The sequence below is a fragment of the Panthera onca genome, chromosome D3, assembly GCF_046562875.1.
Source record: "Panthera onca isolate mPanOnc1 chromosome D3, mPanOnc1 haplotype 2, whole genome shotgun sequence".
Classification (NCBI taxonomy): Eukaryota; Metazoa; Chordata; class Mammalia; order Carnivora; family Felidae; genus Panthera; species Panthera onca.
The window spans coordinates 22,532,437-22,559,977 of record NC_138350.1 but is presented as its reverse complement, the minus strand read 5'-3'; positions in this window follow the sequence as shown (position 1 = coordinate 22,559,977).

The following is a 27,541-nucleotide window of genomic DNA, read 5'->3' as shown; positions in this document are numbered from 1 at the left end:
CTTCCTCCCACATCTCATTGGCCATAACCAGTCACATGGGCTCACCTGGATGCAAGGGCCTCTGGGAAATGTAGTCTTCCTTTGGGCAAGGAAGTATGGGAAATGAAGTTGGTAAATCCATGGCATTGTCTCTGACACACTATTCAAAAGTGCACAGTCATGGGGTGCCTGGCCGGCTTAGTTGGTAAAGAATGCAACTCTTGAACTCAGGGTCGTGAGTTCAAGCCTCACACAGGGCATAGAGCCTACTTAAAAAAAAAAAAAGTTTATTGTCATGTCAGGGCCTGAAACATCTCAAGATCAGAGGGAAGTCCAGTGTGTGTGTTGCTCAGCACATGTGAGGTTGGTGACGTGGGCTGGCACAGCGTGAGAAATGCCAGTGAAAAGGTGAAAGGGGAAGAAGGTACTGATTTGCATTCAAGCCCCATGTGGCTCAAGTCCCTGACATCAATCCAGCCATAACAGAAGGTCAAGATGGTGCCTGAGCAAGATGCAGAATCTTCCAGATGAATGTCAAGGGAAACCCAATAACCCTGAAAACATGAAGCGAGGAGGCCTTGCTGGCTCTCCAGAAAAGAAGAGGATGCAAACTGGGAAATACAAATAAAGAACAGAAGAGAGAAGCAAACAAGGGGCACTAGGGCATTCTAAGACACAGGGACTGGTTCCAACAGGGCCTGCTTCACAGGTGTGCTACTTCTCAGTCACAGAAGGCACCATGTTCAGAAGGGGCCCATGCTTGGCTTTGCTGTCGCCATCTTGAAATTCTTTTTTTTTTTTTTCTTTTCAGGACAATCTTAAGTTTATTTTTTCCCCCATTTATTTATTTAAATTTTAATTCCAATATAGTTAACATACTGTGTTCTATTAGTTTCAGGTATACAATATAGTTATTCAACAATTTTATACATTACTCAGTCAGGGTGAGTGTACTCTTAATCCCCTTTACCTATTTCACCCATCCCCCACTCCCACCTCCACTCTGGTCACCATCAGTTTCTTCTCTATAGTTAAAAGAGTTTGGTTTTTTTGGTTTGTCTCTTTTTTTTATTTCATTTGTTTGTGTTGTTTCTTAAATTCTACATATGAGTGAAATATGGTATTTCTTTCTCTCTGGCTGACTTATCTCACTTAGCATTATACCCTCTAGATCTGTCCATGTTATTGCAAATGGCAAGATTTTGTTCTTTTTTATGGCTGAATAATATTCCATTGTATATGTATGCCACATCTTCTTTAGCCATTAATCTATTGATAGACACTTGGGCTACTCCCATAATTTGGCTGTTGTAAATAATGCTGCAATAAACATAGGTGTGCATATATCTTTTCAAATTAGTGTTTTCATATTCTTTGGGTAAATAGCCAGTAGTGGAAATCCTGGATCATGTGGTAGTTCTATTTTTAATTTTTTGAGGAACCTCCATACTGTTTTTCACAGTGGCTGCACCAGTTGGCATTCCCACCAACAGTGCACAAGTGTTCCCTTCTCTCCGCATCCTCACCAACACTTGCTGTTTCTTGTGGTTTGGTTTTAGCCATCCTGACAGGTGTGAGGTGATATCTCATTGTGGTGCCGTCTTGAAATTCTTAATAATTTTCAAAGAAGGAGCCCCACGTTTTCATTTTATATGGGGCACCACAAGTTATATAGCCAGCCCTATGTCCAGAGATAGCAGCACTGGTTCTAGATGACTCTGTCTCCAGGACATGGGGTGCTGCTGACACAGGCTGCTTTCCAGCCTGGTGGGACAGTGAGGCAACAAGGAGCTGGATCTGAGGTAAGATGAGTAGGGGTGGTCAACCCCAGAGTATCTTGCTCCTTAATGTGCCCAGGTATAAACATGTAGAAGGGACTGGCTTCAGATTCCACTTGCTCAGGGAATCAGATTGGGAGGAAACAGGTGCTTACTGGTAAGAGATTTTTCAAAAACAGAGAATGATGAGCTCTGAAAGAGGTGTGACGTTGAGGATGACAGATGAGTAGATGAAGTCCAGGAGCCCAGGCGGGAAAACGAGGGCATCAAATCGAAGTGAGGGTGCCCCTAAAATCAGTAGTCTCTGCTTTCATATACAGACATCCAAAGAGGCCTGTGCATTTTTAAAAAATAGTCCTGATGCTAGAGACATTACAAAAGCAGGAAATAGATTAATTGGCCTAAAATGGAAATGGCTATGGATGGTGGTAGTGGGGATCCTCTTCAAGTCAAGGAGGGATTCAGGCACAGCTGGCAAGCTGATGGGATCAGCCCCCCATTGCATTAGCTAGAAGAGGCCACGGCCTAAGGGAAGTAGGAAGCTGGCACAGTGAGCTCAACCTAGTTACATATAAGAGGAGTGAGTAGTAATAAGACCTTGCTATCATTTGTTCAGCACATACTGTGCCAGGCACTGTGCTATATACATATTAGTTATCCCCTGCTGCATAACAAATCATCCCAGAATTTAACAGCTTAAAACAATGACGGTATATGACCTACAGTTTTTCTGGGTTGAGATTCAGGAACAGCTTATCTGTTCACAGGGTCTCCCATGAGGTCATAATCCGGATGTCAACCAGGGAGGCACTCATCTGAAGGCTTGACTGGGCCTGAATGATCCGTGTCCAACATGGCTCACTCATGTATCTGGCAGGTGGGTGCTGACTGCTGACAGGAAGCCTCAGTTCCTCACCACTTGAACCTCTCTATGGGGCCGCTTAAGCATCCTCAACACGTGGTAGCTGGCTCCCCCTGGGGCAGAAGAGAGAGGAAGATGGAAGTTTCCATGTCTTTTGTGATATAGCCTCAGAAATTACACTCCACAATATCCTATTGGTACAGAGGTCAGCTCTATTCAGTGTGGGAGGCAACTACACGAGGGCATAGATACCAGGAGGTGAGGGTCGTGCTGGGTACCATGGCGTGTTACTTGCATTATCTCATTTAATCATCACAATAGAGTTGGTCATAATATTTTCCCCTACTCAAAGAAAGAAAGTTTATTTAATATCAAACAACAATACATAGCAGAGTCGGGATTTGAATCCAGCTGTCCCTTGGATATGACTGAACTCTGTGGTGAGCAGCAGTGATGTAAGCGAGGCCTGACAAAAATGTTCAAAAAACCCCATTGGGCAGTGGACTCCAAGCGGCGGGATGTGTTTCTCTCCTCTGCGGAGTCCTGAGGGAAAGAGGCATCTTCTCTTGAACTGTCTCACAGGACATGAGGAGGTTTGGTCTGGGAGGACAAAAAGTAGCTGCCTCTCTCCAGTCCCTCCTCATTTCTCTCCAAGAGGAGGGGCTGCTACTCCAAATGAATCTGATTCCAGAATAGTGACTGAGTTGAGTTTATTGGTGGTCAGTCATTTTTAGAAGATACTTCTCGCACGCACCTCTCTCTGTCTCTCCACATAGATACATACCACATGCATGCATACAACCACACATGCATAAGCCTGTGCACACACTGTCATACGCACGTGCATACCACACAGTGCATGTGTGTGTCACATGCACGAACATGTCACATACATGAACGCACACCACACACTCTCCTTTTAGGCTTTCTGCCCCTGAGCGAACACATGATTCATTTTTTTCTTTTTTTTTAATATTTATTTATTTTTGAGAGAGGGAGGAGCGGCAGAGAGAGAAAGAGACAGAGGATTGAATCAGGCTCTGTGTTGACAGTAGAGAGCCTGATGTGGGGCTTGAACTCATGAACCGTGAGATCATGACCTGAGCTGAAATTGGACACTTAACCGACTGGGCCACCCAGCCACCCCCACTTTTTTTCCATAAATATTTATTGAGCACGTATTTTATGCCTGGCATGGTGCTGGGTTCAAGGGATAAGGGATATGGCATTAAAAACAGACATGGTTTCTCCTAATGCAATGGGACAAGAAAGAAAGTAAAAGGTATACAGAGTGGGAGGGAAGAAATAAGACTCTCTTTGTTTACTGATGACATGATCATCTATGTAAAAAATTTTTTAAACTTGACCAAAAAAACAAAAACCTCCCAGAAATAATAAGTGATTATAGCAAGGTTGCAGGATATAAGATTAATATACAAAAGTTAATCACTTTTCTATATACCAGAAATGAACAAGTGGAATTTGAAATTTTTAAAAAAATACCATTTGGGGCACTTGGGTGGCTCAGTCAGTTGGGCGTCCGACTTCAGCCCAGGTCATGATCTCACAATTCATGAGTTCAAGCCTCGCATCGGGCTGTCAGCACAGCTCAGAGCCTAGAGCCTGCTTCAGATTCTGGGTCTCCCTCTCTCTCTGCCCCTTCCTCACGCATGCTCTGTCTCTCTCTCTCTCCCCCAAATTAATAAACATTTAAAAAAATTCTGTGAATTGGACAAACTGACTCTTAAGTTTATAGAGTGGCAAAAGACCCAGAATCACCAATACAATATTGAAGAAAGAAGAATGGAGAACTAACACTATCCAATTTCAAGATTTACTATAAAACTACAGTAATCAATACAGTGTGGTATTGGTGAAAGAATAGACAAGTAGATCAATGGAACAGACTAGAGGGCCCAGAAATAGACCCCCATAAATATAGTAAACTGATTTTTGACAGAGGAGCAAATGCAATACAATGGAGCAAAGATGATCTTTTCAACAAATGGTGCTGGAACAACTGGACATCCACATTAAAAAATCTAGACACAGGTCTTACATCCTTCACAAAAATTAACTCAAAATGGATCACAGATCTAAATATAAAGTGAAAAACTATAAAGCTACTAGAAGATAACTTAGGAGAAAATCTATATAACCTTGTGTATGGTGATGATTGTTTTAGATACAACAACAACAAAGACACAATGAAAGAAATCACTGATAAGCTGGACTTCATTAAAATTAAGAACTTCTGGGGCACCTGACTGGCTCAGTTGGTGGAACAAGTAACTCTTGATCTCAGGGTTGTGAATTTGAGTCCCATGTTGGATGTAGAGATTACTTAAAATCTTCAGGGGTCCCTGGGGGGCCCCATCAGTTAAGCTTCTGACTCTTGACTTTGGCTCAGGACATGATCTCACAGTTCGTGAGTTTGAGTCCTGCATTGGGCTCTGTGCTATCAGAACAGAGCCTGCTTGGGATTCTGTCTCCCTCTCTCTCTCCCCCTCCCCCACTTGCTCTCTCTCTCTCAAAATAAATAAAAATAAACTTAAAAATAAAAATAGAATCTTTTAAAAAATTAAAAACTTTTGCTCTGTGGAGCTCCTGAGTGGCTCAGTAGGTTAAGTGTCCAACTCTTGATTTTGGCTCAGGTCATGATCTCACAGTTGGTGAGATTAAGCCCTGCATTGGGTTCTGTGCTGCCAGCACAGAGCCTACTTGGGATTCTCTTTCTCTCTCTGCCCCTCCCCCATTCTCTCTCTCTCTCTCTTTCTCTCTTTCTCTCTCTCTCTTTCTCTTTCTCTCTTTCTCTCTCTCTCAAAATAAATAAGTAAACATTAAAAGAATTTCTGCTCTGCAAAGGTAATGTCAAGAGGATGAGAAGACAAGCTACAGACTAGGAAAAGTATTTGCAAAAGACATATTTGATAAAGGACTGTTATCTAAAATATGAAAACAAACAATCTGATTTTTTAATGGCCCAAAGATCTTAGCATACACCTCACCAAAGATATGCAAATTGCAAATAAGCATTTGAACAGATGCTCCATATCATATGTCCTCAGAGAAATGCAAATTAAAACAACCATGAGAGGGGCGCCTGGGTGGCTCAGTCGGCTAAGCATCCGACTTCAGCTCAGGTCATGATCTCGTGGTCTGTGAGTTTGAGCCCCGCGTCGGGCTCTGGGCTGATGGCTCAGAGCCTGAGGCCTGCTTCCAATTCTGTGTCTCCCTCTCTCTCTGCCCCTCCCCTGTTCATGCTCTGTCTCTGTCTCAAAAATAAATAAACGTTAAAAAAAAATTTATAAAAAAAAAAAAAAAAACAACCATGAGATACCACTACATACCTATTAGAATGACCCAAACCTGGAACACTGACAACACCAAATTCTGGTGAGGATATGGAGCAATAGGAACTCTCTTTCATTGCAGTGGGAATACAAAATAGTACAACCACTTTGAAAGACAGTTCGGTGGTTTCTTACAAAATTAAACATACTCTTACTGTACGATATAGCAATCATTCTTGTTGGTATTTACCAAAAGGAGTTGGTATATATCCACACAAACCTCTGAACACAGATAATTACAGAAGCTTTATTCATAATTGTCAAAATTTGGACACAACCAAGATCCTTCAGTAGATGAACAGATAAATAAACTGTGATACATCCAGACAATGGAATATTATTCAGCACTAAAAACTAATTAGCTATCAAGTCATGAAAAGATGTGGAGGTAACTAAAATGCACATTAATAAGTGAAAGAAACCAATCTGAAAAGGCTACATACTGTACGATTCCAACATTCTGGAAAAGGCAAAACTATGGAGACAGCAAAAAGTTCAGTGGTTGCCAGGGGCCTCGGGGGAGAGAGGAATGAATAGGCAGAGCAGACAGAACAATAAAATACTCTGTATGATACTATGATGATGGATATATGTCATTCTACATTTGCCCAAACCCACAGAATGTACAACACCAAGAGTGAGCCCTAATGTAAACTATGGACTTTGGGTAATAATGATGTGTCAATATAGGTTCATCAGCTGTAACAAATGTCCCACTCTGGTGCAGGATTGTTGATGGGGAAGGCTATGCATGTGTGGGGCAGGGGGTATATGGGAAATCTCTGCATCTTCCTCTTAGTTTGCCATGAACCTAAAACCACACTTTACTGTCATGAAGCCTGTGGTCATGTACCCCAAGTGGAACTGGCCTTCTGGGTGTCCCTGCTCCTCCTATCACATCTGCTGCACTCACTCACCCCTTCCATTCAGCATTGGGTGCAGGCATGGGAAAGGCCGCCCTAGACCTGGAGCCTGAGCCTTGGACTCTGCCCGGTTTTCCAGAGGTCCACAGTATGGAATTGATCATTAGCTTAATTAACGATAACGTGTATTGTAGAACCTGCCAAAGTTATAGATGCACAGCCTCTCTTGACTTTTTGATTCACAGTAAGACGGAACTTTCCAGAAATCAAGAGACCAAGATCAAAGGGTTTTTACTGTTCTTTCCTCTTCTGCCCCAACTGTGCTAAGCAGCTTGTAGATATGACTCGTTTCTGCTTTCTGCCTTTTGCCAGTGGTAGGATTTCTTTGCCCAGGCAATGCAGGACTCTGCAGTGATGAAACTCAGCATGCCCTAGTTCTGTGGGCACAACTGGTGGTAACTTCAAAGGACAGAGAGGACATCTTCATTACCCCTCCTCAGATAGAAACGGTGGGCTCAGCACAACTGTCTGACTTGCTTGAGGCAGGTCACAACTTTCTTAGCTCATATGGGACCCCTGGAGGTGACTCCCCCTTTCCTCTCTCATCAAAACAGCACACAGCAAGCTGCAAATTCTGGGGCGGAAGGAAGGAGTTCCCACAGGAATTCAGCCCTGGTTGCAATATGTTTTATCATCTGGAAGGCCACATAGAGCCTTGTGTGGCTTCCTCAGGATCAGTGGTCACAGTTGTTTAATTCCAAAGAAGAGCTTGTCACCCAGTGATGTCAAAGTGCAGTGCAGGCTTTTCTAAGAGTGTCCCAGAACCAAGTTGCATATTGATTTCCTTTTTGTCAATGTCTTTGTGCATTTAACAAGCGGGGGACCTCCCTGGAAACAGGATTAGAGCATTCCTGGAGCTCCCAGTCAGACACCAGCTCTGAGAACTACAACCACAGGTCTTTGGGCAGTATGAGCTCCCAGCAGAAGACAAGGATGGTGGGCGATGCCAGGTGGAGAGTGCATTTGGTGGGTGAGCCCATAAGTGCATGTGAGAGAGCCTTGGGATCCTCAGCACATTGGGACCACCCCATCTATAGACCAGGCCTACCTAAGTTACCTCTGGTTCCAGATGTAAATGCCAAGGCCAAGTGACTTAAAGTCACAATCCGGAAAGTCTGCCCATCAGAGCTGGAGATCAACTGCAGACACCTCTGAAGCATCTGGGCAAATGGCCCTCTACCCCCGCTTGTACCCTCCTAGGGGGAGAAGCTCATACCTCTCCAGGCAGCTGGTCCTGCATTCAACAGATAGGACACTTGTCTGTCCAGACCTTGGACTCCTGTTGGCTCAGGAATATGGGCTTTGTCCTGACCAGTCTCTCAATCCCATCTATTACCCTTTATCCCTCTGCCACCACTGAGGTCGTGCCATAATCAACCCTTGCTGAGTGACCATAACAGCATCCTCAATGGTCTTTCTCCTCCCACCCATTCTCCACCGTCCCACAGGGGTTCCTTCCTGAACATAGGGCTTACCAGCTCTTTCCTACCTAAAACCTTCCCTGGTTCTGCAGTGCTCCCAGGATAACAGGGCTTCCACGGCTTTCATGAACTGGCCTCAACTGACCACTTCAACCTCAATGATGATGATGATGATGATGATAATAATAATAATATGATGATGATGATAATGATTGTCAACACTTACATGGCACCTATCAAACTCCAGTTTAATAGGAGTTTAAATGTCCTGAATACACCGACTCGCTTCATCTTCTCAACAGCTACAAGGATAGGGTCTCCAGCATCCCTAACTTATGCCCAGCATCAGTCCTTGTACAGTCCATACTCTTTCTCCTCTGGCCCTCAGACACACTTTTCCCTTAGCCCTGAACAAACCTCCATGTCCTCTTTGCCACACTAAGGCCATCCCTCCCTCAGTCCCCAGTAAGGCCACCCCTGGGCATGTATCTATCCCAGTTGGAGCCCCAGGAACAGCTACATAATCTGCAGGGCTAAGTATGAAATGAAAATAAGGGGCCCTTATTCAAAAACCATGGAGAGTTTCAAAACAGTGACAGCAGAGCATTAAACCAGAGCATTAAGCAGGGCCCTTCTGAGCTTGGGGTCCTGTGTGACTATGCAGGTCACACACCTATGACATCTGCCCTGTGGGTCCCTGCAACACTTTGGTAAGAGCCTTGCATTAAATCCTGTGCAGTTAGCCCTTTTGAGTCTGGCTTTGACTGATACCAGCATCCAATCTATGCTACCAAGGTCCCCAGGCTAAGCCCCTGGATGGAGATGTTGCTGGCTTAGCTCTCCAGGAGAGCAAGGTCCCTTGATCCCCAGGCCTGTGCCAATGCTGGGTACACATTAGAGGCACTATGGTACTGGCTGGGGACATGGATGAGTCCACACAGAGACTTCAGGGGTCATGAGCAGACCCACTTTGGGTCCTTGCATGGAGTGTGGTGCGCAATGCCAGTGGCAGGGGCCAGCCCTCCTGAGATACCGCACTACCCCACACCCTGGACTCCTTAAGCCAGCAAGAGAGACTCAAGGCAGGGCTTCAGGGTGGACTGGATGAACTAGGGGATGAGAAGGAGTGGTCTGGCAAGTGTGGAGAGGAACAGGCCAGAAGAGGAGGCCCCTCCCAGAGAGTAGGTAGTGAGGGATGAAGGAGAAAGAGTGGGCATAGGGGTCTGCAGAAATCTCAGAGGTCCAGGCAGCAGAAGCTTTAGAAACAGACATGCATGTGACAGATACATCCAATTTGAGGAGAAATGCCTTCAGTTATCCAAGGAGAACCCTCTGGGGACACCCGGGACCCCAGAGAATATTTTGCTAAGTCCAAAAGGGAGGACATGAGACTGGCTGCAAGAATCCACCCAACCCTGTGGGTGTGTCTCTACATGTGGCCTCCTCAGGGTTGTGTCCCATGGCTGCATCCCCTTGGCTGTATCCCTGTGACCCTGTGACAGACACCCTTCTGGAAATGGAGAAACCAGGACACAAATATACAGTGCCTGTACTCCACCTAAGCAGGCACAGAATCCAGTGTGACTGTCTGTGTGGCCAGAGGTTCTGTAGCAGCCTGGTCACCATGTCAAGACCTGGGACCCTCAGGAGGGTGGGAAATTGAAAGTGGAGCACCAGCCCAGCCCAGTAGAGACAACCTATGAGGGGGGCACTCAGGGAGCAGCCATGGGGGCCACAATATAGACAGGGCCAGGGCCAAGATGACATTGAACCTGTACCTCCCTCCTGGACCTCTCCTTGCCATAGCCACATGTTTGCCCAAGGCCCTGGACAGACCATCCCTGCCCAGACTTAGCCTTCTCCATGGCTGGGAAATACTCCTGCAACTTCTGTAACAATCCCTGACCTTCCCTTCATTGCCTGGAGTGACTCAGGGTTTCTCCACATTCAACCTAATTGGCATTTACATAACTCCCTACCTAACAAAAGCAGAATGCATATCTCTCTAAGTGTGCATGGAACATTTACTAAGATAGACATATTCTGGGCCATAAAACAAGCCTCAGTGAATTTAAAAGAACTGAAGTGAGCTTCCACCTTAAGAAACTAGGGGGAAAAGGAGGAGAAGGAGGAGAAGGAGGAGGAGGAGGGGGAGGAGGGGGGGGGAAACGAAGAGGAAGAGCAAGAAGAAGGAGATGGAGAAGGAAGAGAAAGAGAAGAAGGAGGAGGAGGACAAGGAGGAGGAGATGATTAGTGAGACCCAAAGTAAGTAGAAAAAAATGCATAAAAATCAACGTGGAAATCAAATAAATGGAAAACAGAAAAACAATAGAGAAAAATCACTGAACCAGATCTGGTTCTTGAAGAATAACAATAAAATTGGTTAACCTCTAGCCAGATTGACCAGTAAAAAAAAAGAAAGAAGACACACTACAGAAGTGACATCTCTATGGATTCTATAGATATTTAAAAGACAAAAGGGGAATATTTTGAACAACTTCATGCCAATTAAATTGGCAATTTAGATGAAATGGACAAATTCCTTGGAAGACATGATTTACCAAAGCTCATTCAAGTACCAAGAATAACCAGAATACCTTTCTATATTTTAAAGAGTTGGAATTTATAGTTAGACATCTTCCCACAAACAAAACTTTAGGTCTAGATAGCTTCTGGGCCTGGAACTCTACCAAATGTTTAAGGAAGAAATAATACCAATTCCATATAAACTCTCAGAAAATTGAAAAGGAAGCCATATTTCCCAATTCATTCTATGAGGCCATTATATCCCTGACACCAAACTGGACAAGAGTATTATAAGAATAGAGAAACTATAGTCCAATATCACTCATGAATATAGAAACAAAAACTCTTAACACAATTTTGGCAAACTGAATCCACTAATATATAGCAAATTCTCTCAGTTCTTGTTTTTCTGGGAATGTCTTTATTCTTCCTTCAGTTTTGAAAGATAGTTTTTGTTGAAGATATGATTCTTGGTTGACTTATTTTTTCCCTTCATCACTTTGCCTTCTAGCATTGTTTCTGATGAGAAGTCAGCTGCTAATCTTATTGAGGTTCTCTTGTAGGTGATGACTCGTTTCTCTTTCTGCTTTCAAGAATTTCTCTGTCTTTGAACACTTTTACTCTGATGTATTTGGGTGTGGATCTGTTCATATTTTTCCTACTTGGAGTCCATTAAGCTTTTTGGATATGTACATTTTAGGTTTTCATCAAATTTAGGGAAGTTTTGGGGCGCCTGGGTGGCTCAGTCAGTTGAGCACCTGACTTCGGCTCAGGTCATGATCTCGCAGTCTGTGAGTTCAAGCCCCACGTTGGGCTCTATGCTGACAGCTCAGAGCCTGGAGCCTCCTTCAGATTCTGTGTCTCCTTCTCTCTCTGCCCCCACCCCTCCTCTCTCTCTCTCTCTCTCTCAAAAATAAATAAACATTAAAAAAAAAAAAGAAAACATAACATAACATAAAAAAAATTGGGGGAAGTTTTCAGCCATTATCTCTTCAAAAAGTTTTTCTTCTCCTTTCCCGCTCTCCTCTCCTCTGGGGCTTCCATTATGCGTGTGTTGGTATGCTTAATGGTGTTTCACATTTCTCTAATCTCTGTTTATTTTTCTGCATTCTTTTCTCTCTGTGTCCTTAAAATTGCATAACCTCTACCAGTCTATCCAAAAGTTTGCTGATTCTTTATGAACTGTTGTGGATAGGGGAGGGAGGGAATAGGCCATGGCTCAAATGCTACAGACTCTTGTGTTCTGAGATTTAGTAGATTTTCTTGAATAAATGTTTCTTTGCTGTATGCCCTTAGGGACATTTTCAGAGGCTTTAAATGGTTGGGTTTTTTTTTTCAAACAAATTTTACCAGTTATAGTTGTTTCTCTGGGGAGAGGAACCACAGAGCTCCTCATACCACTATTCCAGAAGCCATCTCTGAATATAATATCTATAAAAAGAGTAATACATCACAACCAAGTGGAATTTTCCTGAAGAATGCAAAGTCACTTTAACATTGGAAAATCAATCAGTGTAATTTACCATACTAACAGACTTAAAAATAAAAACTATATGGGGCGCCTGGGTGGCGCAGTCGGTTGGGCCTCCGACTTCAGCCAGGTCACGATCTCGCGGTCCGTGAGTTCGAGCCCCGCGTCGGGCTCTGGGCTGATGGCTCTGGGCTGATGGCTCGGAGCCTGGAGCCTGTTTCCGATTCTGTGTCTCCCTCTCTCTCTGCCCCTCCCCCGTTCATGCTCTGTCTCTCTCTGTCCCAAAAATAAATAAAAAACATTGAAAAAAAAATTTTTTTTAATAAAAACTATAGATCATTTTAATAAATGCAGAAAAACACCCATTCCTGATTTAAAAAGAATTTTAAGCAAACCAGGAATAGAAGGGAACTTTCTTACCTAATAAAAGACAACTACCAAAACAAAAACAAAAACCAACAAAAAATACAGAGCTAACATCATCTTTGATGGGGAAAAACTGAATGTTTCCCCCTAAGATCATGATCAAGACAGGCCTATCTACTCCTACCTTCTATTCAGCATTGTGCTGGAGGTTCTAGCCGATATAATCAGGCAAGAAAAAGAAATAAAAGGCATCCGTATTTGAGAGAAAGAAGAAAAACTTCCTGTATTTGCAAATAACATGTACATCTCTGTTGGAAATCTGATGGAATTTACAAAAAAGCTACTGGAACTAGTGAGTATTATAAAGATGCAAGATACAAAATCAACATACAAAAATTAATACTATTACTAGCAACAAAAAATTGGAAATTAAAAAAATTTTTTTTTTAATTTTTTTTAACGTTTATTTATTTTTGAGACAGAGAGAGACAGAGCATGAACGGGGGAGGGTCAGAGAGAGGGAGACACAGAATCTGAAACAGGGTCCAGGCTCTGAGCTGTCAGCACAGAGCCCGACGCGGGGCTCGAACTCACGGACCGTGAGATCATGACCTGAGCCGAAGTCAGCCGCTTAACCGACTGAGCCACCCAGGCGCCCCGGAAATTAAAAAAAATTTTAAACACTATTTACAATAGCATAAAAATATGAAATATTTAGGGATAAACACAATACAAAGTATTAAACATTGCACAGAATATTGTTGAGAGAAAATTTAAAAGTCTAAATAAGTGGAGAGGTATACAATGTCCATGGATTGAAAGACTCAATATTGTCAACTTTCCCTAAAACAATCTATAGATTTCAACATAAACCGTAGTCAAAATCCCAGCAGTCTGGTTTTGTTGTTGTTTTTGTTTTAGAAATGGAAAAACTGATTCTAAAATTTATATGGAAATGCAAAGGACTTAGAATGGTCAAAACAACTTTAAAAAAAAAGTTGGAGGACTTAAATACCTGCTTTCAAGACTTGTTTTAGGGGCTCCTGGGTGGCTCAGCTGGTTAAGCGTCCAACTTCAGCTCAGGTCACGATCTCACAGATTGTGAGTTCGAACTCCGCATCAGGCTCTGTGCTAACAGCTCAGAGCCTAGAGCCTCTTCAGATTCTGTGTCTTTCTCTCTCTGCCCCTCCCCTGCTCACACTCTGTCTCTCTCTCTCAAAAATAAATAAACATTAAAAAAAAAGACTTGTTTTAAATTTACAGCAATTAAAACGATGTGGCATTAGTATAAAAATAGACAAGTAGCTTAATGGAAGAGAACAAAAGTCCAGAAAAAGACCCATATATGCATATGGTCAATTGACTTTTTAAAAGTTGCAAAGGTGTTTTTGTAGAGAAAGAGTAATATTTTCAACAATTATAGTGTGCTGAATGGTATCCCCTCTCCAAAAATATGTCCACATCTTAATTCCTGGAACCTATGAATGTTACCTTATTTGGAAAAAAAAATGGTCTTTGCAGATGTAATTAAGTGAAGGAGAAGTGAAGGAGAAGTGAAAGGAGATTATCCTGGATTGTCTGGGTGACAAGTATTTTTTTTAATTTTTTTTTTTATTAAATTTTTTTTAATGTTTTTTATTTATTTTTGAGACAGAGAGAGACAGAGCATGAACAGGGGAGGGGCAGAGAGAGAGGGAGACACAGAATCGGAAGCAGGATCCAGGCTCTGAGCCATCAGCCCAGAGCCCGACGTGGGGCTCAAACTCACGGACCGCGAGATCGTGACCTGAGCCGAAGTCAGACGCTTAACCGACTGAGCCACCCAGGCGCCCCTTAAATTTTTTTTTAATGTTTATTTTTTTGAGATAGAGAGAGACACAGAATGTGAGTGGGGGAGGGGCAAAGAGAGAGGGAGACAAAATCCGAAGTAGGCTCCAGGCTCCGAGCTGTCAGTACAGAGCCTGATATGAGGCTCGAACCCACAAACCATGAGATCATGACCTGAGCCAAAGTCAGCCGCCTAACCGACTGAGGCACCCAGGCACCCCGACAAGTATTTTTTATAAGAGACACACAGAGGAAAGACACATAAGGGGAAGGTGGTGTGAACTCAGAGGCACAGTTGTGATGTGACCACAAGCCAAAGAATGCTGAGCAGCCACCAGTAGCTAGAATACATGAGGAATGGATTTTCCTATAGACTTTCCAGAAGGAACATAGCTCTGCCAACACCTTGATTTCAGACTTCTAACCTCTAGAACTGTTACACAATAAATTTCTATTGTTTTTATTTTTTTTTTAAGATTTTTTCAAGGTTTATTTATTTGAGAGAGAGAGAGAGAGAGTGGGGGAGGGGCAGAGAGGGTGGGGACACAGGATCTGAAGCAGGCTCTGTGCTGACAGCAGAGAGCCCGATGCAGGGCTTGAACTCACAAACCTTGAGATCACGACCTGAGCTGAAGTTGGACGCTTAACTGACTGAGCCACCCAGGTGCCCCAAGCATCCAACTCTTGATTTTGGCTCAGGTCATGATCCCAGGGTGGTAGTATTGAGTCCTGCCTTGGTCTCCAAGCTGAGCATGGAACCTGCTTAAGATTCTCTCTCTCTACCTCTGCCCCCTTCCCCTCTCATGCACGTGCTCTTGTCTCTCTAAAAAAAAAAAAATTTTTTTAATGATCTCCATATCATCGGTTATTAGAAAAATGCAAATTAAAACTACAGTGAGGTTCCTTGCACATATTTTAGAATGGCTAAATTTTTTTTTAAGTAACCTCTACACCCAACATGGGGTTCGAACCCACAACTACGACATCAAGAGTCACGTGCTGTACTGACTGAGCCATCCAAGCGCCCCTACAATGGCTAAAATTAATGACTGACAATACTAGCTGTTGGTGACACTGAGGAGCAAACGTAGCTCTCGTGCACTGTTTTATAACCACTCTGGAAAACAGTTCGGCAGCTTCTTTAAATTTTTTTTTTTTAACATTTATTTATTTTTGAGACAGAGAGAGACACAGCACGAACGGGGGAGGGGGAAAGAGAGAGGGAGACACAGAATCGGAAGCAGACTCCAGGCTCTGAGCCATCAGCCCAGAGGCCGACGCGGGGCTCGAACTCACGGACCGCGAGATCGTGACCTGAGCTGAAGTCGGACGCTTAACCAACTGAGCCACCCAGGCGCCCCTCGGCAGCTTCTTTAAAAGTCATCCTCCTTGCCCATGACCCAGCAATTCTACTCCTGGGTCTCTCTGCCCAAGAGAAATGAAAATATATGTCCACACAAACAGTTGTATGCAAACGTTCATGGCAGCTTTATTCATGAGAGCCCAAAAGTGGAAACCACCATCTATGTCATCAACAGGCTGAGGATAAACAAGCTGTGAACCACTTTAGCAGTAAGAGGGAATGAACTATCGGTACACGTCACAATGGAGAGCACCATAATAACTATGTAGAGTGAAAGATGCCAGACCAAAAAAAAAACAAACAAACATACAAAGACTATGATTCTATGTATATAAAATCCTAGAAAATACAAAATAATCTATAGTGACAGAAAGCTGATCAGTGGTTGCCTGAGGATTGGGGAAGGGGCTGGAGGAAGGGAATACAGCACACAAGGAAAAGCACAAGGAAGCTTTGGGGGCCATGGGTGGATAGGTTCGTTATCTTGATTGCAAAGAGGGTTTTCCAGATATAGACATACGTCAAACCTGATCAAATTGTACCCTCTAAGTGTGTACGTTGATTGTAGTCAATTTTACCCTCATTAAAACTGCTTAAAATAATGTCTTATGGGGGCACCTGGGTGGCTCAGTTGGTTAGACATCCGACTTTGGCTCAGGTCATGATCTCACGGTTTGTGGGTTCGGGCCCCATGTTGGGCTCGCGCTGGTAGCTCAGAGCCTGGAGCCTGCTTCGGGTTCTGTGACTCCCTCTCTCTGTGTCCCTCCCCCACTCACGGTCTCTCTCTTGAAGATAAACATTTTTGAAAAATTAAAAAACAATAATGTCATATGATATATGACATAATATAATGTAATTTTTTAAATAAAGGGGCTTTTGTGCTGAGGGTTGAGGCCTTCTCTTCCTTTTTTTTTCCTTAAGAATGTTTATTTACTTTGAGAGAGAGAGAGAGCACAAGCGGGGAAGGGCAGAAAAAGGGAGAGAGAGAATCCCAAGCAGGCTCTGCACTGTCAGCACAAAGCAGGGCTCGAACCCACAAACCATGAGATCGTGACCTGAGCCAAAACCAAGAGTCAGACACTTAACTGAGCCACCCAGGTGCCTGGCCCTCTCTTCCATCTTAAAAGGGGCATCGGGAAGTAGTCAGGTCATCTGACCCAGAGTCTGTGCCCTCAACTGTCTCCTGCCTCTCGTTATTCACCAAAAATGATCCTTTCTGAGGCCAAAATGGAGATCAGATTCCCCTGAATAGCACAACACCCAGAGCCTATGTGAAGCATTTATGATACTTCACTTTCATCTATGACGATGATGGTGAGGATCATGATTTTGCTTTTCTTGTCCCAGGTGCCTCAGACCTCTTGAAAATAGCTCCTAGCTCCCATAACAGCATATTCCTACCTCAGGGCCTTTGCACAGGGTGTCTCCTCACCCAGTGGCGCCAGTCTCTTTACTCTCCACCAGTTAATTCCCCTCATCCTTCAGCTGTCAACTTACAAAGATTTTCTTTGACCTGCACCCCCACTCCCTAGCCCTGCCATCTAAATTGGGTCCTTGTTACTCTCTTGCACGTGCCTTGCCTCATTCCCTACCATCATTTCCTATCACGATATGCAATCACAGTTATCTGACTATCGGTTTCTCTACGGCCTGTCCTCTCGGCTGGTCGTGCCTGCTCCTGCATGGCCAACACCAAACCTGAGCTTGGGCTCTGAGTGGCGCTCAGCAAACGTGTGTGGGGCTAGTGAGGACATTCCCCGCACAGTGCCTGGTATGCTCGAGCCACAGAGCCGGCATTGAATCTCCCAGGGATCCAGTCCGCCACGTTCCACCCAGCAGGCGAATTTCAGAGCTGACATTAATTCAGACCCCACATACATGATTCTTACTGAGTAAGACATCAGGACAATCTCGCCCTTTGTCGGAACTGTGGGGGTTTCACTTACGCGTAGAGAGAAGCCAGTCTAAAATCAGTCGCTTTTTGAAAATCATCAGCTCAAGAAATTAAGGATTCTGTCAGCGTGCCCTGAATTTCTGGGCCCGGCAATTAATTCCTCCTAGATTAAAGGATTGTTGTGTTGCTGATACATTATTATGCAGAGTGGGCTTGCTGTGAATTTTAAAACTTTAACCAGAATCCTCATTAACTGGGACCTTTTATCTGTGTGCAACTTCTAGAAGAGGCCAGTGGCCAGAAAGTGAACTGACACATCCAAAAAAGAAAAAAAAAGAAAGAAAGAAAGAAAAACATTCCAGGGGGTGTCCCAGTGCACATTCAGTCTGGACAGCTGTCCTCCCTCCTAATGGTCACAGGGCCTTTTACTCACAGTGCGCTGGGCACGGCCTGTACATCACCCCACTGAATCCTCTCCCGCCCTATCAGGTGGCAACACTTATTATCTCCAGTCTATCAGTGAGGAGACTGTGGCTGGTGAAGGGGAGTGAGATGCCCTGCTCAGGCCCGCAAGGGCCTCAAGTCTATTTGACTTCCAGACCCCAGGCTTGGCCCCATCGTCCATCACATCCCTTCTCCCTGGACGCTAAAGATCACTATGCAGAAGGATGACCCCAAGGCCTTTTGAGTACATCAACCATCCAAGGACCATTCCATCTCAGAGTGGTGCCCAGGGCCACTTGTGTGCTGGGAGGAAGGCTCTGCTGAGCAATGGGAGCCGGGGGGCCGGAAGGAGCAGTGGAAGCAGCTAGTCATGTGTGAGGCTGAGGGTGACCCAGGGGCCAGGGGCTCCATCCTGTCGGGGAATTTCGAGGTCCTCTCTGGCAGGGTCCAGCCTGGCTGCACGTATGACAGAACATAAGCTCAGAGGCAGCTCTGGAGGGGAGATTTCCAGGATCCCCATCAGATGCTGGCTGAGACACCCCAAGTTAGACTGGGTCCTCTCAGTATTTGCCACTCCCCTTTTCAGTTGACGTAAATTTATACACATAACCTTGGTGCACACAGCCATTTCTTCACCCCACCCCTGGGCAGGCTAGGAACCAGCACCCCACTCCTGCTCCAGCCCAGTGTGGGTTCCCAGAGGCCTGGGACCTTCTTTTAAAGTTTTTTTTTTCTTTTTTTTTGTTAAATGTTTGTATTTATTTATTTATTTATTTATTTAAAAAAGATTCTTCTAACGTTTTATTTATTTTTGAGACAGTGAGACACAGAGCATGAACAGGGGAGGGAGACACAAAATCTGAAACAGGCTCCAGGCTCTGAGCTGTCAGCACAGAACCCGATGCGGGGCTCCAACTCACGGACCGTGAGATCATGACCTGAGTCGAAATCGGCCGCTTAACCGACTGAGCCACCCAGGCGCCCCTGTTTTTATTTATTTTTGAGACAGAGAGAGGCAGAGCATGAGCAGGGGAGGGAGGGAGGGAGAGGGAGAGAGAGAGAGAGAGAGATAGAGAGAGAGAGAGAGATACAGAATCCAAAGCAGGCTCTAGGCTCTGAGCTATTTGTTAGCACAGAGCCTGACACGGGGCTCGAACTCACAGACTGCAAGATCATGACCTGAGCCGAAGTCAGACGCCCAACCGACAGAGCCACCCAGGTGCCCCAAAAAAGTTTTTTTTTTCTAGAGAGAGAGAGTATGTGAGCGGGGCAGAGGGGCAGAAGGAAAGAGAGAGAGAATCCCAAGCAGGCTCCACACTCAGCATGGAGCATGATGCAGAGCTTGACCCCACGACCCTGGAATCACGACGTGAGCCGAAATCAAGAGTTGGATACTCAACCAACTGGGCCACCCAGGCGCCCCTAGGATCTCCTTTTAGAAACTTTAGAAACTCAAAAGGAAACGGCTCAGGAGCTCCAGCATCCCTAAGAAAACACCCCCTTCTGCCTCCCCAAACAAGAGGTAGACAAGGCAGTCTGCCCTGAGAGCAGACACTGTCCCAGGGCTTGCTTCCTCCAGGACCAGGGCACCTGCTTGTCGCTCAGTCACACAAACGACTTCTCAGCGCCTTCACCCGAGGTGACCAGGAGCCTGCCACAGCACGAAGCACTAATATTTTTCCTCATTAAAAAAACCACACACACACACACAAAATGGGGTGCCTGGATGGCTCAGTCATTTAAACATCCAACTCTTGAACTCAGCTCGGGTCACGATGTCGTGGTTCATGGGTTCAAGCCCCACATCAGACTCTGCACTGATGGTGAGGAGTCTGCTTGGGATTCTGTCTCTCCTTCTCTCTGCTCCTTCCCTGCTTGTGCTTCTCTCTCTCTCAAAAGAAATGAATCAACATAAAAAAATTTGAAAAAAAAAAAAAAACACTAAAGGAAATTCTGACACATGTTACGACGTGGATGAAACTTGCGGACATTCTAAGTGAAATCAGCCACAAAAGGATTGTGTGTTTGCGGTATCCTATATGATTTCACTTATGTGAGATACCTCGAAAGGTCAAATTCATAGGCAGAAAGAAGGATGGGTGCCAGGGGCTGGGGGTGGTGGGGGGAGGGGGAGAATGGGGAGTTCGGGTTTAATGGGGACACAGTTTCAATTCTTGCAAGACGAAGAGTTCCAGACACAGATGGTGGTGGTGGCCGCACCACGGTGGGAACGTCCTTAATGCCATCGAAGCACTTACAAAAGGTTAAAATGGTAAATATTCTATTATGTATATTTACCACATTTTTATTTAAAGAAAAAAAAAATCTGAAGTTTCCCTTCGTCAAGCATCTCGCTGTTCGAATTATCCCATTGAATCCTGGTGGCAACATCTGGAGGTAAAGTCTACTATTGTCCTTATTTTATAAGCGAGAAAACCGAGGCCAGGGCGGTGCCGTCAGTGGCCTGAGGTCACCCGGGGCCTGGGTGGCAGGGCCAGGGTTCGGCCCAGGGCCTGTCTACAAGGCCTGCCGTCTCCCCACCCGGGGCCCTGGCCACAAAGGGAGCCACCCCCTTCCTGACCACGTTCCACAATTCTGCTCAGATTCCCCTGCCAGGGGACAGCAAACAGGATCCAGATGGCAGATCCCCCGCTGACCGGGATGGGGCGAACTTGAAACCCCTTTGCCAGGGTTTCCAAATGCATCCCAGACTTCTGTCCTGGAAGCGTCTGGTGCCCTCCTGCTGGGGTGGTGGGGAGCCGAGAGGCAGGCGAGCCTGACCACAGGCCTCGTCGGTGACCGTTGGGGGGCCGGGGGATGGCACTAGCCCCCCGTATTCCCACAGCCCCTGGAGGGCCCAGTTTCCCCAGACAACGAGACTCATCTTATTCCACTGGCATTAGTTCCCCGGAGCTGCCATGACAAAGTGCCACAAATTGGGTGCTTAAACAACGTAATTCTTTGTCTCGTAGCTCAGGAGGCCGGAAGACTGAATTGACGTGCTGCCCGGTTGGCTCCTTCTGAGGGCCGTGAGGGAGAATCAGTTCCACTGCTCTCTCCTGGCTTCAGGAGGCCTCAGGCGTTCCCTGGCTTGTAGATGGCCTCCCTGGGTCTCCACATCATCTTCCAGCCACGCATGCATGCCTGTCTGTGTCCAAATTTCCCCTTTGATAAGGACACAGTCATGTTGGATTAGGGCCACCCTAGTGACCTCATCTTAACTTGGTCTTCTGCAAAGACGATCTCTACATAAGGTCACATCCACAGCTTCCAACATCTTTGAGGGGGATGCAGTTCAACCCATAACTCTGTCCCAAGATGCCATTACTCCACTCAGCACCCAGGAGGCCAGAGGGGAAGGTTCTGCGGGCCAGAGAAACTGGCCAAGCAAAATGCTATCTCGCCTCCTCTCTGTGGTTTCAGGACTTCAGAACCTTCGCCATCGTGAACTGAATGCTTGTGGTGGGCCGGGCGCTACTGTCTACACGGTCCCCAGGCCTGAGCAGCTGGGTGGCTGTTGCCACCTATCTGATTTTACAGGTGAGCAACACAACTCTCAGCTGGAGAAGTGAGGCTCAAATTATTGCCTCGTTGGAGTAAAAAGCTATGCCTGGGGATTCGGGAGAGGAGCTATGTGAAAAGAGGTCATTTCGACCTCCTAAAAATCTCTCGAGACTCCGGTGACTTTTCTCCATCCCTGCTGTGACCTCCTATACGTATTAGCGTCCAGAGGCTGCCGTAACAAATTACCTCAAACTGGGTAAGACTTAAGACATCAGAAATGTGTTCTCACAGTTCTGGAGGCCAGAAGTCTGAAGTCGAGATGTCGGTAAGGCCTCACTCCCTCCGAAGACTCTGGGCTCGGGGGAGGGGAGGGGGGGAACGGAGCTGGGGGAGGAACCCCCTTCGGGCCTCTTGCAGCTTCTGGTGGCTCCTGGCATTCATCGCCCGGTGGCTGTGTCCCCCTGTCTTCCTGAGGCCTTCTCGTCTTCTCTGCCTCTCTCTCCTCTGGGTGTTTCGCACTAGAACATTTGTTATTGGGTTTCGGGCCCACCCAGGTGACCTAGGATGAGCTGATCTCAAAATCCTTAATTTCATCATAACTGCAAAGACCTTTCGTCTCCCAAAAGGGACACATTCACAGGTTCTAGGATCTGGACAATACATTTTGGGGGCACCATTCAACGCTCGTGTACCGCACTGGACACCATCGTCCGAGCTGGACTGCTGAGCAACAGCCCCCATCTCCCGGCCTGCAGCCCTTGCAGCCGGAGGGATCTTGCAAAATCAGGGAGCAGCCTCGCATCCTTCCCTACTTAAATCTCACAGCGGCTCGAAGGGCCTCAGCAAGCGGCCCAGATCCCAGGCTCGGCCCTGCTGGCCTCTCAGGCGTGGGCTCTCTCTGCTGCCCTCCCCCAACCCTGTTCCCACTGCACTGCCCTGCCTTTGGTTCCCACAGGGGTCTAAGCCTGCTCTGGCCTTCAGGCCTCGCTTCCACCACTTTCCCAGCACCTGGGACTCCTCCCCGGGCTCCACCCGATGACTTGCTCATCTACCACGTCTCTTCTCAGTGTAGACGCCCCTCCCTCGCCAACCCTGGCTGGGTCACGGCCTCCTCTGAGCTCCCACAGTCCCTGGGCTGTCGCCGTCATGAGCTACGACAGTGGGGTATAGCGTGGGTTCACCTGATTCGCTCCCTGGAGGGGGAGCTCGGCGAGGGAAGGCGAAGGTTGCCCACATCCATCTTACTCACCCCGGATGGTCACCACCCACCCCAGGGCAGTGTCCTAAGGTGTTTCTGGGGGCCTGAATGACAGGCATGGCTGGACCATTCCCTCTACCTCCCACCCCTGCCCATCTTCCTTCCTCAGAGTCTTGAGGAACACTTTTCTCTCACTGTTAAAGTCTTAAGTTCTGGGGCGCCTGGATTTCTCCATCGGTTGAACACCCAACTTCGGCTCAGGTCATGATCTCATGGTTCGCGAGTTCGAGCCCCACATCGGGCTCTCTGCTGGCAGTGTGGAGCCCACTTCAGATCCTCTGTCACCCTCTCTCTCTCTGCCCCTCCTCCGTTTGCACTCTCTCCCTCTCTCTCAAAAATAAACATTAAAAACAATTTATAGGGGCGCCTGGCTGGCTCAGTTGGTTAAGCCTTCGACTTCAGCTCAGGTTATGATTTCTTGATCCATGGGCTCAAGCCCCGCGTCGGGCTCTGTGCTGACAGCTCAGAGCCAGGAGGAACCTGCTTTGCAGCTTCCATGTCTCTCTCTCTCAAAAATAAATAAACATTAAAAAATTTTCTTAATTTATAAAATCTGAAGTTATGTTTGAGTGTGTGTTTTATATATAACAGCTGTATTGTGATATACTTCACGTATCATACAATTCACCTATTTAAAGTGTACAAGCCAGTGGTTTTTAGTATATTCAGAGTTGTTCAACCATCACTGCAATCAAATTTAGAACATTTTTATCGTCTCCCAAAGAAATCCTGTGCGTATTAGCGGTCACTCCCCATTTCCCTCCAATTGCTCTCCTTCCCCAGCCCTTGGCAGCTGCTAACCTGCTTTCTGTCTCTATAGATTTCCCTCCTCTGGTCCTCTGGACATTGCATAGCAATGGAATGGTACAATATATTGCCTTTTGTAACTGGCTTCTTTGACTTCGCATAATGTTTTTGAGGTATTGTAAGCCTGTGTCAGTATTCATTCCTTTTTATCGTCTGAATAATATTCCATTGTATGGACACATCACCACCGTTTATCCATTCATCAGCGATGGGCATTGGGTTGTTTCCACTTTTTGATTATGAACAAGGCTGTGTGCAAGTTTTTGTGTGGTTGTATGCTTTCATTTTTCTTGAGTATACACCTAGGAGTGGTGAATGTGGGTTTTTTCTTTTTTTGTTTTGTTTTTTTTTTCATTTGGCTCTGTGACCAACATGGGGCTCGAACTTACAAACCCTGAGATCATGAGCTGCTTGCTGTACTGACTGAGCTAGCCAGGCGCCCCTGGAAATGTTTTTTAAATTAAAAATAGCTTTTATTTAAATTTTTTTTTAATGTTTGGTTTATTTTCAAGAGTGAGAGTGCAAGCAAGGGAGGGACGGGGTGAGGGGGAGAGATCTAAAGTGGGTTCTGCACTGCCAGCAGCAAGCCTGATGTGGGGCTCAAAATCACAAACCGAGAGATCATGACCTGAGTCAATATTGGACGCTCAACCACCTGAGCCACCCAGGCACCCCAGATAACTTCTATTTTAGATTACAAATGTGGGGTGCCTGGGTGGCTCAGTCGGTTAAGCATCCAGCTTCGGCTCAGGTCATGGTCTCGCAGTCCGTGAGTTCAAACCCCGCGTCGGGCTCTGTGCTGACAGCTCAGAGCCTGGAGCCTGTTTCAGATTCTGTGTCTCCCTCTCTCTCTGACCCTCCCCCGTTCATGCTCTGCTTCTCTCTGTCTCAAAAAATAAATAAATGTTTAAAAAAATTTAAATTACAAATGCGATACATTGGAGATCACCCAAATCACAAATTAGAAGAAAATATAGACACAGTCCATAATCCCCCCAAACAAAGATATCTTGTGTCCGGCCCTGCACACAACCCTTTGCTACTGTTTACTTATATGGTGGGTGGACAGGAGGCCGTGTATGTGGAAACTGACTACTTTCCATCCATGGAAAAGACAGCCTACATCTGGCACCCCCTGACTCCTCCTGTGACTATCAATAAAGCGCCATTCAGTGCAGATTAGAAAAGAAACCAGATTTTACTTCAAAGGACAAACAGCTAAGAGAATGGAGAATTTTCAGGTGTCTAGAGACAGATTTTCAAGGGGCTAAAACTTCTCTTTGGAAAAAAAAAAGGGGGGCACTAAGAAAACAAAGGAGGTAACAGCCAAGCAAAAACCTGGGGAATCATTATATCAAGGTGGATGGCTTACAAGTGATTTATTTTCTTTTAAGAAATGTTAATGATACAATATTGTGATTATAATGTTTTACCACTAAAAAAGATTCTAAGAAGCCTTTGAGGGCTTACTGATGAAAAAGAATGATTTTATAAAACTCAGCCATTCTTAAGAAGGGTGCGGCCAAAAAGGCTTTCTTGCTCCTTTATAGTTTCTTCCAAGAACTGGCTCACTGAGACAGAGGCTGAGCAAGCAGACAGCCGCAGACCTGCGGGAAGCTGTGAAGATCTCAGCTCCAAGACAGAGCTGCTTATGAGCATGGAGGAAAAAGCAGGTAAGAAAAGGCATTAAAGCTTTTCCCCTTTAAAACTACTGTGGGGGGAGAAATTGGAGATTCTTAACCATTCACGACCAGTAAGAAAGGCTATGCCTACATATTTGTCTTTGTAAATACCTTCCTGTGTAAGTATCCATTGCCAAACTGTATGTTCTTATTATAATAATAATTTATTTTTTAATTTTTTATTTTTGAGAATATTTTGAGAGAGAACACAAGTGGGGGAGAGGGGCAGAGGGAAAGAGAGAGAGAAAGAGAGAGAGAGAGAGAGAGAGAGAGAGAATCTTAAGCAGGCTCCACACTCCTTGCTGAGTGTGGAGCCTGACACAGGGCTCAATCCTATGACCCTGAGATCACGATATGAGCCGAAATCAAGAGTCGGATGTTCAACATGCTAAGCCACCCGGACGCCCCTATAATAATAATTTTTATAAGCATCCCTTCTTAAACAGTGATGAATGTTTCTAATATTTATGCTCAAGTGTTTTAAAAAGAGTCCCACTTATTCTAAAAAGTACCATTAAATAGAAAAACATGCTTGTCTACTCAACATCACAGTCTAGAGGTGGCAGGATGCCTGGCAGGGAACCGGCTACTTCCCCACCTTCACGCAGGACAGACATTGCTAAATGATAACAGCACTCTTTCCCACCAATCTCAGGACAGTCTCCGTAGCCCTGTCTACTCTTCTCAAAAGGCAGCTTCTAGGAGTGGATAGGTGTGGGTACAAACCCAAGACGCCACCTACTGGCAAAGCTTTCTAATTGCAGGCAGAGTACACAGGACGTGTTCTGAGCCAGCAAAGCCAGACAAAATGATGGCACATGAACTATTCAGCCTAGTCTTGCATAAATACAATAGCTCTCCTAGACAAGAGCTTTGAATTTCAATATGACTTTTCCTTGCTTTAGCCCAACAGATTGGCCAGTAGAAGCATTTCAAGCAACAATTAGTGGTAAAGAGACTTTAGGTAACCCTAGATTCTTCCCCAACATTCTCTTTGCCAAAGGCTGACCCTTCTGTCTGTCCCAGGCCTCAGGTCCCCAGGCTGCCCAGATGTCTTATTTCATAAACTACATGTCACATGCTTCAGATTCAACACGGGTACTTTTTCCTGGGCAGACGTGCCGGTCACTGGGCAAGGAGCTCATTTAAAGGCTCCTCATAGCAGTCTACCCTGAGACACCTGCTGCTATCCCCATTTTCCAAGCAAGAACACTGAGGCTCAGGAAGGGGAAGCAACTTGGCCAAGGTCACACAGTGAGGAAGACAGAGGCAGGATTGAAACATCCTCCTGGTCAACGGGGGCTATAGGCCCCACAACATTAGCCACGTGCTGGGCCCCTTTCTGAAAACAGGCTGCTCTTGTTGGTGGAGGAGTCCAAAGCAGGTCAGCTGTGCTCCCGGGAGCATCCCACTGGGACAGGGCACAAGCAGCCCCAGAGGGGCCAATGGGCCCCTTCCGGCAGGGAGATGTCCACGGGGCAGGGTCCCAGGGCCAATTCTGGACCTGGACAATCCTGACCACGGGCCAGTCCTGACCACTGGCTCCAGGGTTCTGCAGCCAGACGTTGGGTCCCACTCTGCCATTGCCTGCGTGCAGTGTATCGACCTCCCTGGCCTCCCTTTCTTGGGCAAAATACCTCCGCGTGGGCAGCTGTGATAACGCACGCAGTCTGCAGTCACACAGGCCTGGGGCTGACCCAGTAGGAAGCAGGTCAATGCTGGCCCCCTTCTCCCCGCCCCCACACCCCTCTCCACCACCGTGTCCTCCTTCAGACTCTCTGTTCTCTTAGTATCTATCTCTGTCTCTGCCTGTATGACTACTCTGACCTGCCTTCTCTCCACGCCAGGCTCAAGTTCTGCCTTGCTGACATTAGAGTTCAGTCTCTCTCCATCTCTCACATGGCCTCTCTTATCCTTCACCTCTCTGTCTCCCACCCTTCTCTTCTCTGTTTCCATCTTCCCTCCTCCTCTCTTACTCTTCCTCCCTCCATGGGATCAGGGGATGACACCCAATTTCAGCTTCTGGTGGCTCCAGCCTGCAGACATGGAGGCTGTCTGTCAGCTCAATTCCTGGGACAGGCCC